The sequence below is a fragment of the Triturus cristatus genome, chromosome 5_2, assembly GCF_964204655.1.
Source record: "Triturus cristatus chromosome 5_2, aTriCri1.1, whole genome shotgun sequence".
In the NCBI taxonomy this organism is placed as follows: domain Eukaryota; kingdom Metazoa; phylum Chordata; class Amphibia; order Caudata; family Salamandridae; genus Triturus; species Triturus cristatus.
This window is the reverse complement of record NC_140588.1, coordinates 555,278,820-555,291,564: the sequence shown is the minus strand read 5'-3', so window position 1 is coordinate 555,291,564 and position 12,745 is coordinate 555,278,820. Positions and strand designations below refer to the sequence as shown.

The 12,745-nt window shown below is 35.8% G+C and overlaps 4 non-coding genes across 4 annotated transcripts; all 4 read right to left on the bottom strand.

Annotated features, from left to right (window-relative positions):
• Window positions 1-1,275: 1,275 nt before the first annotated feature.
• TRNAQ-UUG (transfer RNA glutamine (anticodon UUG)) lies at window positions 1,276-1,347 on the bottom strand. Its single transcript has one exon. It is a non-coding gene; the product is annotated as a tRNA-Gln (tRNA).
• Window positions 1,348-5,275: 3,928 nt separating this feature from the next.
• Window positions 5,276-5,347, bottom strand: TRNAQ-UUG (transfer RNA glutamine (anticodon UUG)). The gene has a single exon. It is a non-coding gene; the product is annotated as a tRNA-Gln (tRNA).
• Window positions 5,348-7,791: 2,444 nt separating this feature from the next.
• Window positions 7,792-7,863, bottom strand: TRNAQ-UUG (transfer RNA glutamine (anticodon UUG)). Its single transcript has one exon. It is a non-coding gene; the product is annotated as a tRNA-Gln (tRNA).
• A 2,444-nt stretch (window positions 7,864-10,307) lies between these two features.
• Window positions 10,308-10,379, bottom strand: TRNAQ-UUG (transfer RNA glutamine (anticodon UUG)). The gene has a single exon. It is a non-coding gene; the product is annotated as a tRNA-Gln (tRNA).
• Between the last annotated feature and the right edge of the window lie 2,366 nt (window positions 10,380-12,745).

The following is a 12,745-nucleotide window of genomic DNA, read 5'->3' as shown; positions in this document are numbered from 1 at the left end:
AATGGAAAAGCTCAAGAGTAATAAAAAAAGTCCCTCCAAGGTCTCAAATCGGATCATTGGATGCAAAGTCCAAATTGCCAACCATTGCTCTATGGAGCCACCCATGCAGGAGACAGAGACATTGCTTCAGTAGTCTGGAAATGTAGACTGTTTAATTATGCTACAGGCAAAGATGAACATTGTGATATAACTTTTATATTCTGATAAACATTTGAATATTTAACACTTTTATAGAGAATATAGCGAAAAGAATCAAATCACATTAAAGCTCTATCCACTATGACCATTCAAATGAGATATCTTTGTATCAATATAAGAGAAGGCCATCACTGATGCGCTCTCTTTTGTCTCAATGGAAAAGTCACTCTTGTGTGAGAGGGCTCCATGGTGTAATGGTTAGCACTCTGGACTCTGAATCCAGCGATCCGAGTTCAAATCTCGGTGGGACCTACTACAATTATGAGATTCACTGTTTAACTCATTTTTTAGAATTTGGTCTAGAAAAAACCTAATATCAATGTTTTATACTGATGCGTATGAACGCATAAGTATGTATAGATGCATACATAGCTTTATCCGTCTAGATAGCTGTTAGACAATATGAACATATCAATTATTCATAAACATAAATATTGAAGCTGAACCTAGAAACTGTTCTTTCACATCCACATTGTAAACATGAGTTTATTTTCCTTTCTCATCTATATGGCCAGTAATGAGATAGTTCATTTTTGCTGATTTCTTAGCTGACAACATGCTGGACTTACACAGTGCATTTCATTGTGAATTTCTTTGAAAGTGAATTTCAGATTCACACCTTAGACATGTCTTTCAAAAGATTCAACTTTATTGGTTGTGGAATTACTGTTGAAAATCAGTGTGTAAAATCTTTGTACGTCTGAATTTCAAGATTATTATTCAAACTGCACATCTTCGGTCACCGTAATACAAAGTTTGGCTCCTCAAGTTTTGTTTTAATGAACGCTTTGCAATTAAAAAGTTCCTTGTTCCCCTTATCAATAACAGTAAGATTTTAAAAAGTAATGTCGTGCATCAGGCCCCTGTGATGAGTTTGAGAAACCAGAGTGAGTTTGTAAAATCTCTCATTATTTTGAGCCATTTAGTTTCCAGGTATTGTAAAAATTCTATTATTTGCTCACATCTAGTAAACTTTTAGAGTATAATCAATAAATTAATTTTTCACCCTACCGGTATTAGATATGTGATATTAATGAATACACTTGAAAGAAAATGATTTGGTCAAGAGTCATAAAATGGTCCCACCGAGATTTGAACTCGGAGCATTGGATTCAAAGTCCAAAGTGCTAACCATTACACCATGGAACCTCCCATGTGAAAGGAGCGCAAACTGCTGCAGCAATGTGGAAATGTCAAAGTTTTTAATATTCTACTGTCAAAGAGAAACTGAATTGGATTGCTCTCCTATTCTGGTAAACTTTTGCATATTGAACTATGTTGGGGAAGGATGTTGCCCAAAAGACTCAAATAACGTTATAACTCTGTTGAACAGTGGTTTTTACGTGAGATAATATTTTTCAATGAAAGATAAGTTGCCCCCTGAGGCAAATCTCTTCTGTCAAAATGGAAAGCTCACCCTGGTACGGGAGGGTGGATGGTGTCATGGTTAGCACTCTGGACTCTGAAAACGGGGATCTGAGTACAAATTTCAGTGGGACTTATCTGAACTTTACAATTTTCTTTTCCATTCAGTTCTTAGAAGTTTTATTTGGAACAACATCACATTTACTTATAAACATGTAAAAATCAACCTGTACATATGTATCTCTGTATATATAGCTATATGTCTCTGTATATTTATAGGAAAATATAAACATATAGATTATAAAAATAAATATAATTAGTGGAGGTGAAAATCATGAACAGTTGTTGCCTCTCAGCATTTGAAACATGAGTTTCTACTTCTTTCTCTTTTATATGTCCTGAAATTGAGATAGTCACTTTTTACTCATTATTGATCCAACAATACAGTTGATGTATACAAAGCATATCATATGATTTGTGAATAAAGTTCAAAAATGAGAATTTGATCAGTACCTGTGATGCCTCCGACCAAAAGCTTATATTTTACGATTGGAGATCAACTGTTGTAAATCAGCATGAAAAACATTTTCTTTTCACGATTTCCATACTAATATAAAACAACATTTTTACTAGCTGAATGAGATCATCATTTGGGTTCCTCTATGTTTGATTGAAGAAAACTTCTCATTCAAAATGTGCTATTTTCGCCTTATCAATAGCAGGAAAGCTTAAAAAAGTGATGCTGTGAATCACCCGTCTGAAATGCGTTTGAGAAAATCAGGATATGATTTTATAATGGCTAACTACTTTGTGAAGAAATTTGATGTCAAAGTATTGTAAAGTTTGTATTGATGTAACTTGTTCAAGCTGATGGACATTTTGAAAGCATTCAATAATTGACTCTTTCAACCTACTGGTGTTGGATTTGAGCTATCAATGAACAAAGATGAAGAAATGGAAAAGCTCAAGAGTAATAAAAAAAGTCCCTCCAAGGTCTCAAATCGGATCATTGGATGCAAAGTCCAAATTGCCAACCATTGCTCTATGGAGCCACCCATGCAGGAGACAGAGACATTGCTTCAGTAGTCTGGAAATGTAGACTGTTTAATTATGCTACAGGCAAAGATGAACATTGTGATATAACTTTTATATTCTGATAAACATTTGAATATTTAACACTTTTATAGAGAATATAGCGAAAAGAATCAAATCACATTAAAGCTCTATCCACTATGACCATTCAAATGAGATATCTTTGTATCAATATAAGAGAAGGCCATCACTGATGCGCTCTCTTTTGTCTCAATGGAAAAGTCACTCTTGTGTGAGAGGGCTCCATGGTGTAATGGTTAGCACTCTGGACTCTGAATCCAGCGATCCGAGTTCAAATCTCGGTGGGACCTACTACAATTATGAGATTCACTGTTTAACTCATTTTTTAGAATTTGGTCTAGAAAAAACCTAATATCAATGTTTTATACTGATGCGTATGATGGTCACACCTATCCTTAAAAAACCCACAGCAGACCCCACAGCCCTGAGCAACTTTCGACCCATTTCCCTTCTCCCATACCTTAGCAAGGTCCTTGAGGCTCATGTGACCAACACTCTGAGCACTTTTATCGAGGACTCTCAGTTCCTCGACCATCAACAGGCTGGATTTAGGCCCAACCATTCCACAGAATCTGTCATACTTTCAGTGATGGAGGAACTACGGAGAGGGGCGGACTCCAACATCAGTCAGGCCCTGGTGCTCCTGGATTTGTCGGCCGCCTTCGACACGGTCGACCACGATATCTTGATCGGCCGTGTCGGGGAGGCCGGCATACAGGGCCTCGCGAGGGCCTGGATCCGCTCCTTTCTGAGCGGCCGCCACCAGGCGGTCCGGCTCTCTCAGTTCTCTGCAGACAAGGTTAAACTTACCTGTGGTGTCCCGCAGGGATCCTCCTTATCTCCTCTCCTTTTTAATTTATATCTCACCCCCCTCATCCGCTCGTTACAAGGCTGTGGTGTCACGGCGTTCAACTACGCGGACGACATCCAGCTGGTTTTTAATATTAATTCCACGGCCCAGTCCGTTGACAATTTTCAATCCACCCTTTGTCATATCAGTGACTGGATGGGGGCGAACCATCTCAAGCTTAACCCCGACAAGACTGAACTTCTGCTTGTCGGGGGCCTAGCCAACCCCTGGAATTCCACCTTTTGGCCCCTTAGGCTGGGCACCCCCCCTACTCCCGTCAGCTCAGTAAAGAGCCTAGGGATCATTGTCAGCAATGATCTCTCAATGAAACCACAGGTTAGTGCAGTTGTGTCCTCTAGTTTTTTTCAACTGAGAAAAATTCGTAAGATCGCCCGCTTCCTGACCACCGAGGCCCTCACCCTGGTATTACTGGCACTTGTCATCTCCAGGCTGGATTATGCCAACTCTCTCTATGTCGGTCTACCCCTCTACCAACTTAAGAGGCTCCAACTGGTACAGAACCAGGCAGCACGGCTCATTTACCATCAACCCAAACACCAGCACGTACGTCCCTTTCTGAAATCCCTCCACTGGCTCCCAATCTCTGAGCGGTGCAAATTTAAACTGGGCTGTATTATCTTTAAATCCCTTGCCGGCACAGGTCCTCTGTTTATTTCCTCACTTCTGCACCCATATGTCCCTTCCCGTACCCTTCGCTCTTCCTCCCTGGCTTTTCTCCAAATCCCTAAGTACAATCGTAAAAAACATGGTGGACTAAGGTTCTCATTTCTTGCCCCCTCTTTTTGGAACGCCCTTCCGTTAAGTTTGAGACTGGCCTCCTCTTTAGCCCATTTTAGGTCTCTTCTGAAAACCTATCTATTCCGTATAGCTTACAATTAGAATCTTCTTAGCCTCTCGGACTGTTTTGTTTTCTGTCTCTCTGTCCTCAGCGCCAAGAAACCGTCTGGTGTTAGCCGCGCTTTATAAGTTCTTTTTACATTACATTACATTACATTACATAAGTATGTATAGATGCATACATAGCTTTATCCGTCTAGATAGCTGTTAGACAATATGAACATATCAATTATTCATAAACATAAATATTGAAGCTGAACCTAGAAACTGTTCTTTCACATCCACATTGTAAACATGAGTTTATTTTCCTTTCTCATCTATATGGCCAGTAATGAGATAGTTCATTTTTGCTGATTTCTTAGCTGACAACATGCTGGACTTACACAGTGCATTTCATTGTGAATTTCTTTGAAAGTGAATTTCAGATTCACACCTTTGACATGTCTTTCAAAAGATTCAACTTTATTGGTTGTGGAATTACTGTTGAAAATCAGTGTGTAAAATCTTTGTACGTCTGAATTTCAAGATTATTATTCAAACTGCACATCTTCGGTCACCGTAATACAAAGTTTGGCTCCTCAAGTTTTGTTTTAATGAACGCTTTGCAATTAAAAAGTTCCTTGTTCCCCTTATCAATAACAGTAAGATTTTAAAAAGTAATGTCGTGCATCAGGCCCCTGTGATGAGTTTGAGAAACCAGAGTGAGTTTGTAAAATCTCTCATTATTTTGAGCCATTTAGTTTCCAGGTATTGTAAAAATTCTATTATTTGCTCACATCTAGTAAACTTTTAGAGTATAATCAATAAATTAATTTTTCACCCTACCGGTATTAGATATGTGATATTAATGAATACACTTGAAAGAAAATGATTTGGTCAAGAGTCATAAAATGGTCCCACCGAGATTTGAACTCGGATCATTGGATTCAAAGTCCAAAGTGCTAACCATTACACCATGGAACCTCCCATGTGAAAGGAGCGCAAACTGCTGCAGCAATGTGGAAATGTCAAAGTTTTTAATATTCTACTGTCAAAGAGAAACTGAATTGGATTGCTCTCCTATTCTGGTAAACTTTTGCATATTGAACTATGTTGGGGAAGGATGTTGCCCAAAAGACTCAAATAACGTTATAACTCTGTTGAACAGTGGTTTTTACGTGAGATAATATTTTTCAATGAAAGATAAGTTGCCCCCTGAGGCAAATCTCTTCTGTCAAAATGGAAAGCTCACCCTGGTACGGGAGGGTGGATGGTGTCATGGTTAGCACTCTAGACTCTGAAAACGGGGATCTGAGTACAAATTTCAGTGGGACTTATCTGAACTTTACAATTTTCTTTTCCATTCAGTTCTTAGAAGTTTTATTTGGAACAACATCACATTTACTTATAAACATGTAAAAATCAACCTGTACATATGTATCTCTGTATATATAGCTATATGTCTCTGTATATTTATAGGAAAATATAAACATATAGATTATAAAAATAAATATAATTAGTGGAGGTGAAAATCATGAACAGTTGTTGCCTCTCAGCATTTGAAACATGAGTTTCTACTTCTTTCTCTTTTATATGTCCTGAAATTGAGATAGTCACTTTTTACTCATTATTGATCCAACAATACAGTTGATGTATACAAAGCATATCATATGATTTGTGAATAAAGTTCAAAAATGAGAATTTGATCAGTACCTGTGATGCCTCCGACCAAAAGCTTATATTTTACGATTGGAGATCAACTGTTGTAAATCAGCATGAAAAACATTTTCTTTTCACGATTTCCATACTAATATAAAACAACATTTTTACTAGCTGAATGAGATCATCATTTGGGTTCCTCTATGTTTGATTGAAGAAAACTTCTCATTCAAAATGTGCTATTTTCGCCTTATCAATAGCAGGAAAGCTTAAAAAAGTGATGCTGTGAATCACCCGTCTGAAATGCGTTTGAGAAAATCAGGATATGATTTTATAATGGCTAACTACTTTGTGAAGAAATTTGATGTCAAAGTATTGTAAAGTTTGTATTGATGTAACTTGTTCAAGCTGATGGACATTTTGAAAGCATTCAATAATTGACTCTTTCAACCTACTGGTGTTGGATTTGAGCTATCAATGAACAAAGATGAAGAAATGGAAAAGCTCAAGAGTAATAAAAAAAGTCCCTCCAAGGTCTCAAATCGGATCATTGGATGCAAAGTCCAAATTGCCAACCATTGCTCTATGGAGCCACCCATGCAGGAGACAGAGACATTGCTTCAGTAGTCTGGAAATGTAGACTGTTTAATTATGCTACAGGCAAAGATGAACATTGTGATATAACTTTTATATTCTGATAAACATTTGAATATTTAACACTTTTATAGAGAATATAGCGAAAAGAATCAAATCACATTAAAGCTCTATCCACTATGACCATTCAAATGAGATATCTTTGTATCAATATAAGAGAAGGCCATCACTGATGCGCTCTCTTTTGTCTCAATGGAAAAGTCACTCTTGTGTGAGAGGGCTCCATGGTGTAATGGTTAGCACTCTGGACTCTGAATCCAGCGATCCGAGTTCAAATCTCGGTGGGACCTACTACAATTATGAGATTCACTGTTTAACTCATTTTTTAGAATTTGGTCTAGAAAAAACCTAATATCAATGTTTTATACTGATGCGTATGAACGCATAAGTATGTATAGATGCATACATAGCTTTATCCGTCTAGATAGCTGTTAGACAATATGAACATATCAATTATTCATAAACATAAATATTGAAGCTGAACCTAGAAACTGTTCTTTCACATCCACATTGTAAACATGAGTTTATTTTCCTTTCTCATCTATATGGCCAGTAATGAGATAGTTCATTTTTGCTGATTTCTTAGCTGACAACATGCTGGACTTACACAGTGCATTTCATTGTGAATTTCTTTGAAAGTGAATTTCAGATTCACACCTTTGACATGTCTTTCAAAAGATTCAACTTTATTGGTTGTGGAATTACTGTTGAAAATCAGTGTGTAAAATCTTTGTACGTCTGACTTTCAAGATTATTATTCAAACTGCACATCTTCGGTCACCGTAATACAAAGTTTGGCTCCTCAAGTTTTGTTTTAATGAACGCTTTGCAATTAAAAAGTTCCTTGTTCCCCTTATCAATAACAGTAAGATTTTAAAAAGTAATGTCGTGCATCAGGCCCCTGTGATGAGTTTGAGAAACCAGAGTGAGTTTGTAAAATCTCTCATTATTTTGAGCCATTTAGTTTCCAGGTATTGTAAAAATTCTATTATTTGCTCACATCTAGTAAACTTTTAGAGTATAATCAATAAATTAATTTTTCACCCTACCGGTATTAGATATGTGATATTAATGAATACACTTGAAAGAAAATGATTTGGTCAAGAGTCATAAAATGGTCCCACCGAGATTTGAACTCGGATCATTGGATTCAAAGTCCAAAGTGCTAACCATTACACCATGGAACCTCCCATGTGAAAGGAGCGCAAACTGCTGCAGCAATGTGGAAATGTCAAAGTTTTTAATATTCTACTGTCAAAGAGAAACTGAATTGGATTGCTCTCCTATTCTGGTAAACTTTTGCATATTGAACTATGTTGGGGAAGGATGTTGCCCAAAAGACTCAAATAACGTTATAACTCTGTTGAACAGTGGTTTTTACGTGAGATAATATTTTTCAATGAAAGATAAGTTGCCCCCTGAGGCAAATCTCTTCTGTCAAAATGGAAAGCTCACCCTGGTAGGGGAGGGTGGATGGTGTCATGGTTAGCACTCTGGACTCTGAAAACGGGGATCTGAGTACAAATTTCAGTGGGACTTATCTGAACTTTACAATTTTCTTTTCCATTCAGTTCTTAGAAGTTTTATTTGGAACAACATCACATTTACTTATAAACATGTAAAAATCAACCTGTACATATGTATCTCTGTATATATAGCTATATGTCTCTGTATATTTATAGGAAAATATAAACATATAGATTATAAAAATAAATATAATTAGTGGAGGTGAAAATCATGAACAGTTGTTGCCTCTCAGCATTTGAAACATGAGTTTCTACTTCTTTCTCTTTTATATGTCCTGAAATTGAGATAGTCACTTTTTACTCATTATTGATCCAACAATACAGTTGATGTATACAAAGCATATCATATGATTTGTGAATAAAGTTCAAAAATGAGAATTTGATCAGTACCTGTGATGCCTCCGACCAAAAGCTTATATTTTACGATTGGAGATCAACTGTTGTAAATCAGCATGAAAAACATTTTCTTTTCACGATTTCCATACTAATATAAAACAACATTTTTACTAGCTGAATGAGATCATCATTTGGGTTCCTCTATGTTTGATTGAAGAAAACTTCTCATTCAAAATGTGCTATTTTCGCCTTATCAATAGCAGGAAAGCTTAAAAAAGTGATGCTGTGAATCACCCGTCTGAAATGCGTTTGAGAAAATCAGGATATGATTTTATAATGGCTAACTACTTTGTGAAGAAATTTGATGTCAAAGTATTGTAAAGTTTGTATTGATGTAACTTGTTCAAGCTGATGGACATTTTGAAAGCATTCAATAATTGACTCTTTCAACCTACTGGTGTTGGATTTGAGCTATCAATGAACAAAGATGAAGAAATGGAAAAGCTCAAGAGTAATAAAAAAAGTCCCTCCAAGGTCTCAAATCGGATCATTGGATGCAAAGTCCAAATTGCCAACCATTGCTCTATGGAGCCACCCATGCAGGAGACAGAGACATTGCTTCAGTAGTCTGGAAATGTAGACTGTTTAATTATGCTACAGGCAAAGATGAACATTGTGATATAACTTTTATATTCTGATAAACATTTGAATATTTAACACTTTTATAGAGAATATAGCGAAAAGAATCAAATCACATTAAAGCTCTATCCACTATGACCATTCAAATGAGATATCTTTGTATCAATATAAGAGAAGGCCATCACTGATGCGCTCTCTTTTGTCTCAATGGAAAAGTCACTCTTGTGTGAGAGGGCTCCATGGTGTAATGGTTAGCACTCTGGACTCTGAATCCAGTGATCCGAGTTCAAATCTCTGTGGGACCTACTACAATTATGAGATTCACTGTTTAACTCATTTTTTAGAATTTGGTCTAGAAAAAACCTAATATCAATGTTTTATACTGATGCGTATGAACGCATAAGTATGTATAGATGCATACATAGCTTTATCCGTCTAGATAGCTGTTAGACAATATGAACATATCAATTATTCATAAACATAAATATTGAAGCTGAACCTAGAAACTGTTCTTTCACATCCACATTGTAAACATGAGTTTATTTTCCTTTCTCATCTATATGGCCAGTAATGAGATAGTTCATTTTTGCTGATTTCTTAGCTGACAACATGCTGGACTTACACAGTGCATTTCATTGTGAATTTCTTTGAAAGTGAATTTCAGATTCACACCTTTGACATGTCTTTCAAAAGATTCAACTTTATTGGTTGTGGAATTACTGTTGAAAATCAGTGTGTAAAATCTTTGTACGTCTGAATTTCAAGATTATTATTCAAACTGCACATCTTCGGTCACCGTAATACAAAGTTTGGCTCCTCAAGTTTTGTTTTAATGAACGCTTTGCAATTAAAAAGTTCCTTGTTCCCCTTATCAATAACAGTAAGATTTTAAAAAGTAATGTCGTGCATCAGGCCCCTGTGATGAGTTTGAGAAACCAGAGTGAGTTTGTAAAATATCTCATTATTTTGAGCCATTTAGTTTCCAGGTATTGTAAAAATTCTATTATTTGCTCACATCTAGTAAACTTTTAGAGTATAATCAATAAATTAATTTTTCACCCTACCGGTATTAGATATGTGATATTAATGAATACACTTGAAAGAAAATGATTTGGTCAAGAGTCATAAAATGGTCCCACCGAGATTTGAACTCGGATCATTGGATTCAAAGTCCAAAGTGCTAACCATTACACCATGGAACCTCCCATGTGAAAGGAGCGCAAACTGCTGCAGCAATGTGGAAATGTCAAAGTTTTTAATATTCTACTGTCAAAGAGAAACTGAATTGGATTGCTCTCCTATTCTGGTAAACTTTTGCATATTGAACTATGTTGGGGAAGGATGTTGCCCAAAAGACTCAAATAACGTTATAACTCTGTTGAACAGTGGTTTTTACGTGAGATAATATTTTTCAATGAAAGATAAGTTGCCCCCTGAGGCAAATCTCTTCTGTCAAAATGGAAAGCTCACCCTGGTACGGGAGGGTGGATGGTGTCATGGTTAGCACTCTAGACTCTGAAAACGGGGATCTGAGTACAAATTTCAGTGGGACTTATCTGAACTTTACTATTTTCTTTTCCATTCAGTTCTTAGAAGTTTTATTTGGAACAACATCACATTTACTTATAAACATGTAAAAATCAACCTGTACATATGTATCTCTGTATATATAGCTATATGTCTCTGTATATTTATAGGAAAATATAAACATATAGATTATAAAAATAAATATAATTAGTGGAGGTGAAAATCATGAACAGTTGTTGCCTCTCAGCATTTGAAACATGAGTTTCTACTTCTTTCTCTTTTATATGTCCTGAAATTGAGATAGTCACTTTTTACTCATTATTGATCCAACAATACAGTTGATGTATACAAAGCATATCATATGATTTGTGAATAAAGTTCAAAAATGAGAATTTGATCAGTACCTGTGATGCCTCCGACCAAAAGCTTATATTTTACGATTGGAGATCAACTGTTGTAAATCAGCATGAAAAACATTTTCTTTTCACGATTTCCATACTAATATAAAACAACATTTTTACTAGCTGAATGAGATCATCATTTGGGTTCCTCTATGTTTGATTGAAGAAAACTTCTCATTCAAAATGTGCTATTTTCGCCTTATCAATAGCAGGAAAGCTTAAAAAAGTGATGCTGTGAATCACCCGTCTGAAATGCGTTTGAGAAAATCAGGATATGATTTTATAATGGCTAACTACTTTGTGAAGAAATTTGATGTCAAAGTATTGTAAAGTTTGTATTGATGTAACTTGTTCAAGCTGATGGACATTTTGAAAGCATTCAATAATTGACTCTTTCAACCTACTGGTGTTGGATTTGAGCTATCAATGAACAAAGATGAAGAAATGGAAAAGCTCAAGAGTAATAAAAAAAGTCCCTCCAAGGTCTCAAATCGGATCATTGGATGCAAAGTCCAAATTGCCAACCATTGCTCTATGGAGCCACCCATGCAGGAGACAGAGACATTTCTTCAGTAGTCTGGAAATGTAGACTGTTTAATTATGCTACAGGCAAAGATGAACATTGTGATATAACTTTTATATTCTGATAAACATTTGAATATTTAACACTTTTATAGAGAATATAGCGAAAAGAATCAAATCACATTAAAGCTCTATCCACTATGACCATTCAAATGAGATATCTTTGTATCAATATAAGAGAAGGCCATCACTGATGCGCTGTCTTTTGTCTCAATGGAAAAGTCACTCTTGTGTGAGAGGGGTCCATGGTGTAATGGTTAGCACTCTGGACTCTGAATCCAGCGATCCGAGTTCAAATCTCGGTGGGACCTACTACAATTATGAGATTCACTGTTTAACTCATTTTTTAGAATTTGGTCTAGAAAAAACCTAATATCAATGTTTTATACTGATGCGTATGAACGCATAAGTATGTATAGATGCATACATAGCTTTATCCGTCTAGATAGCTGTTAGACAATATGAACATATCAATTATTCATAAACATAAATATTGAAGCTGAACCTAGAAACTGTTCTTTCACATCCACATTGTAAACATGAGTTTATTTTCCTTTCTCATCTATATGGCCAGTAATGAGATAGTTCATTTTTGCTGATTTCTTAGCTGACAACATGCTGGACTTACACAGTGCATTTCATTGTGAATTTCTTTGAAAGTGAATTTCAGATTCACACCTTTGACATGTCTTTCAAAAGATTCAACTTTATTGGTTGTGGAATTACTGTTGAAAATCAGTGTGTAAAATCTTTGTACGTCTGAATTTCAAGATTATTATTCAAACTGCACATCTTCGGTCACCGTAATACAAAGTTTGGCTCCTCAAGTTTTGTTTTAATGAACGCTTTGCAATTAAAAAGTTCCTTGTTCCCCTTATCAATAACAGTAAGATTTTAAAAAGTAATGTCGTGCATCAGGCCCCTGTGATGAGTTTGAGAAACCAGAGTGAGTTTGTAAAATCTCTCATTATTTTGAGCCATTTAGTTTCCAGGTATTGTAAAAATTCAATTATTTGCTCACATCTAGTAAACTTTTAGAGTATAATCAATAAATTAAT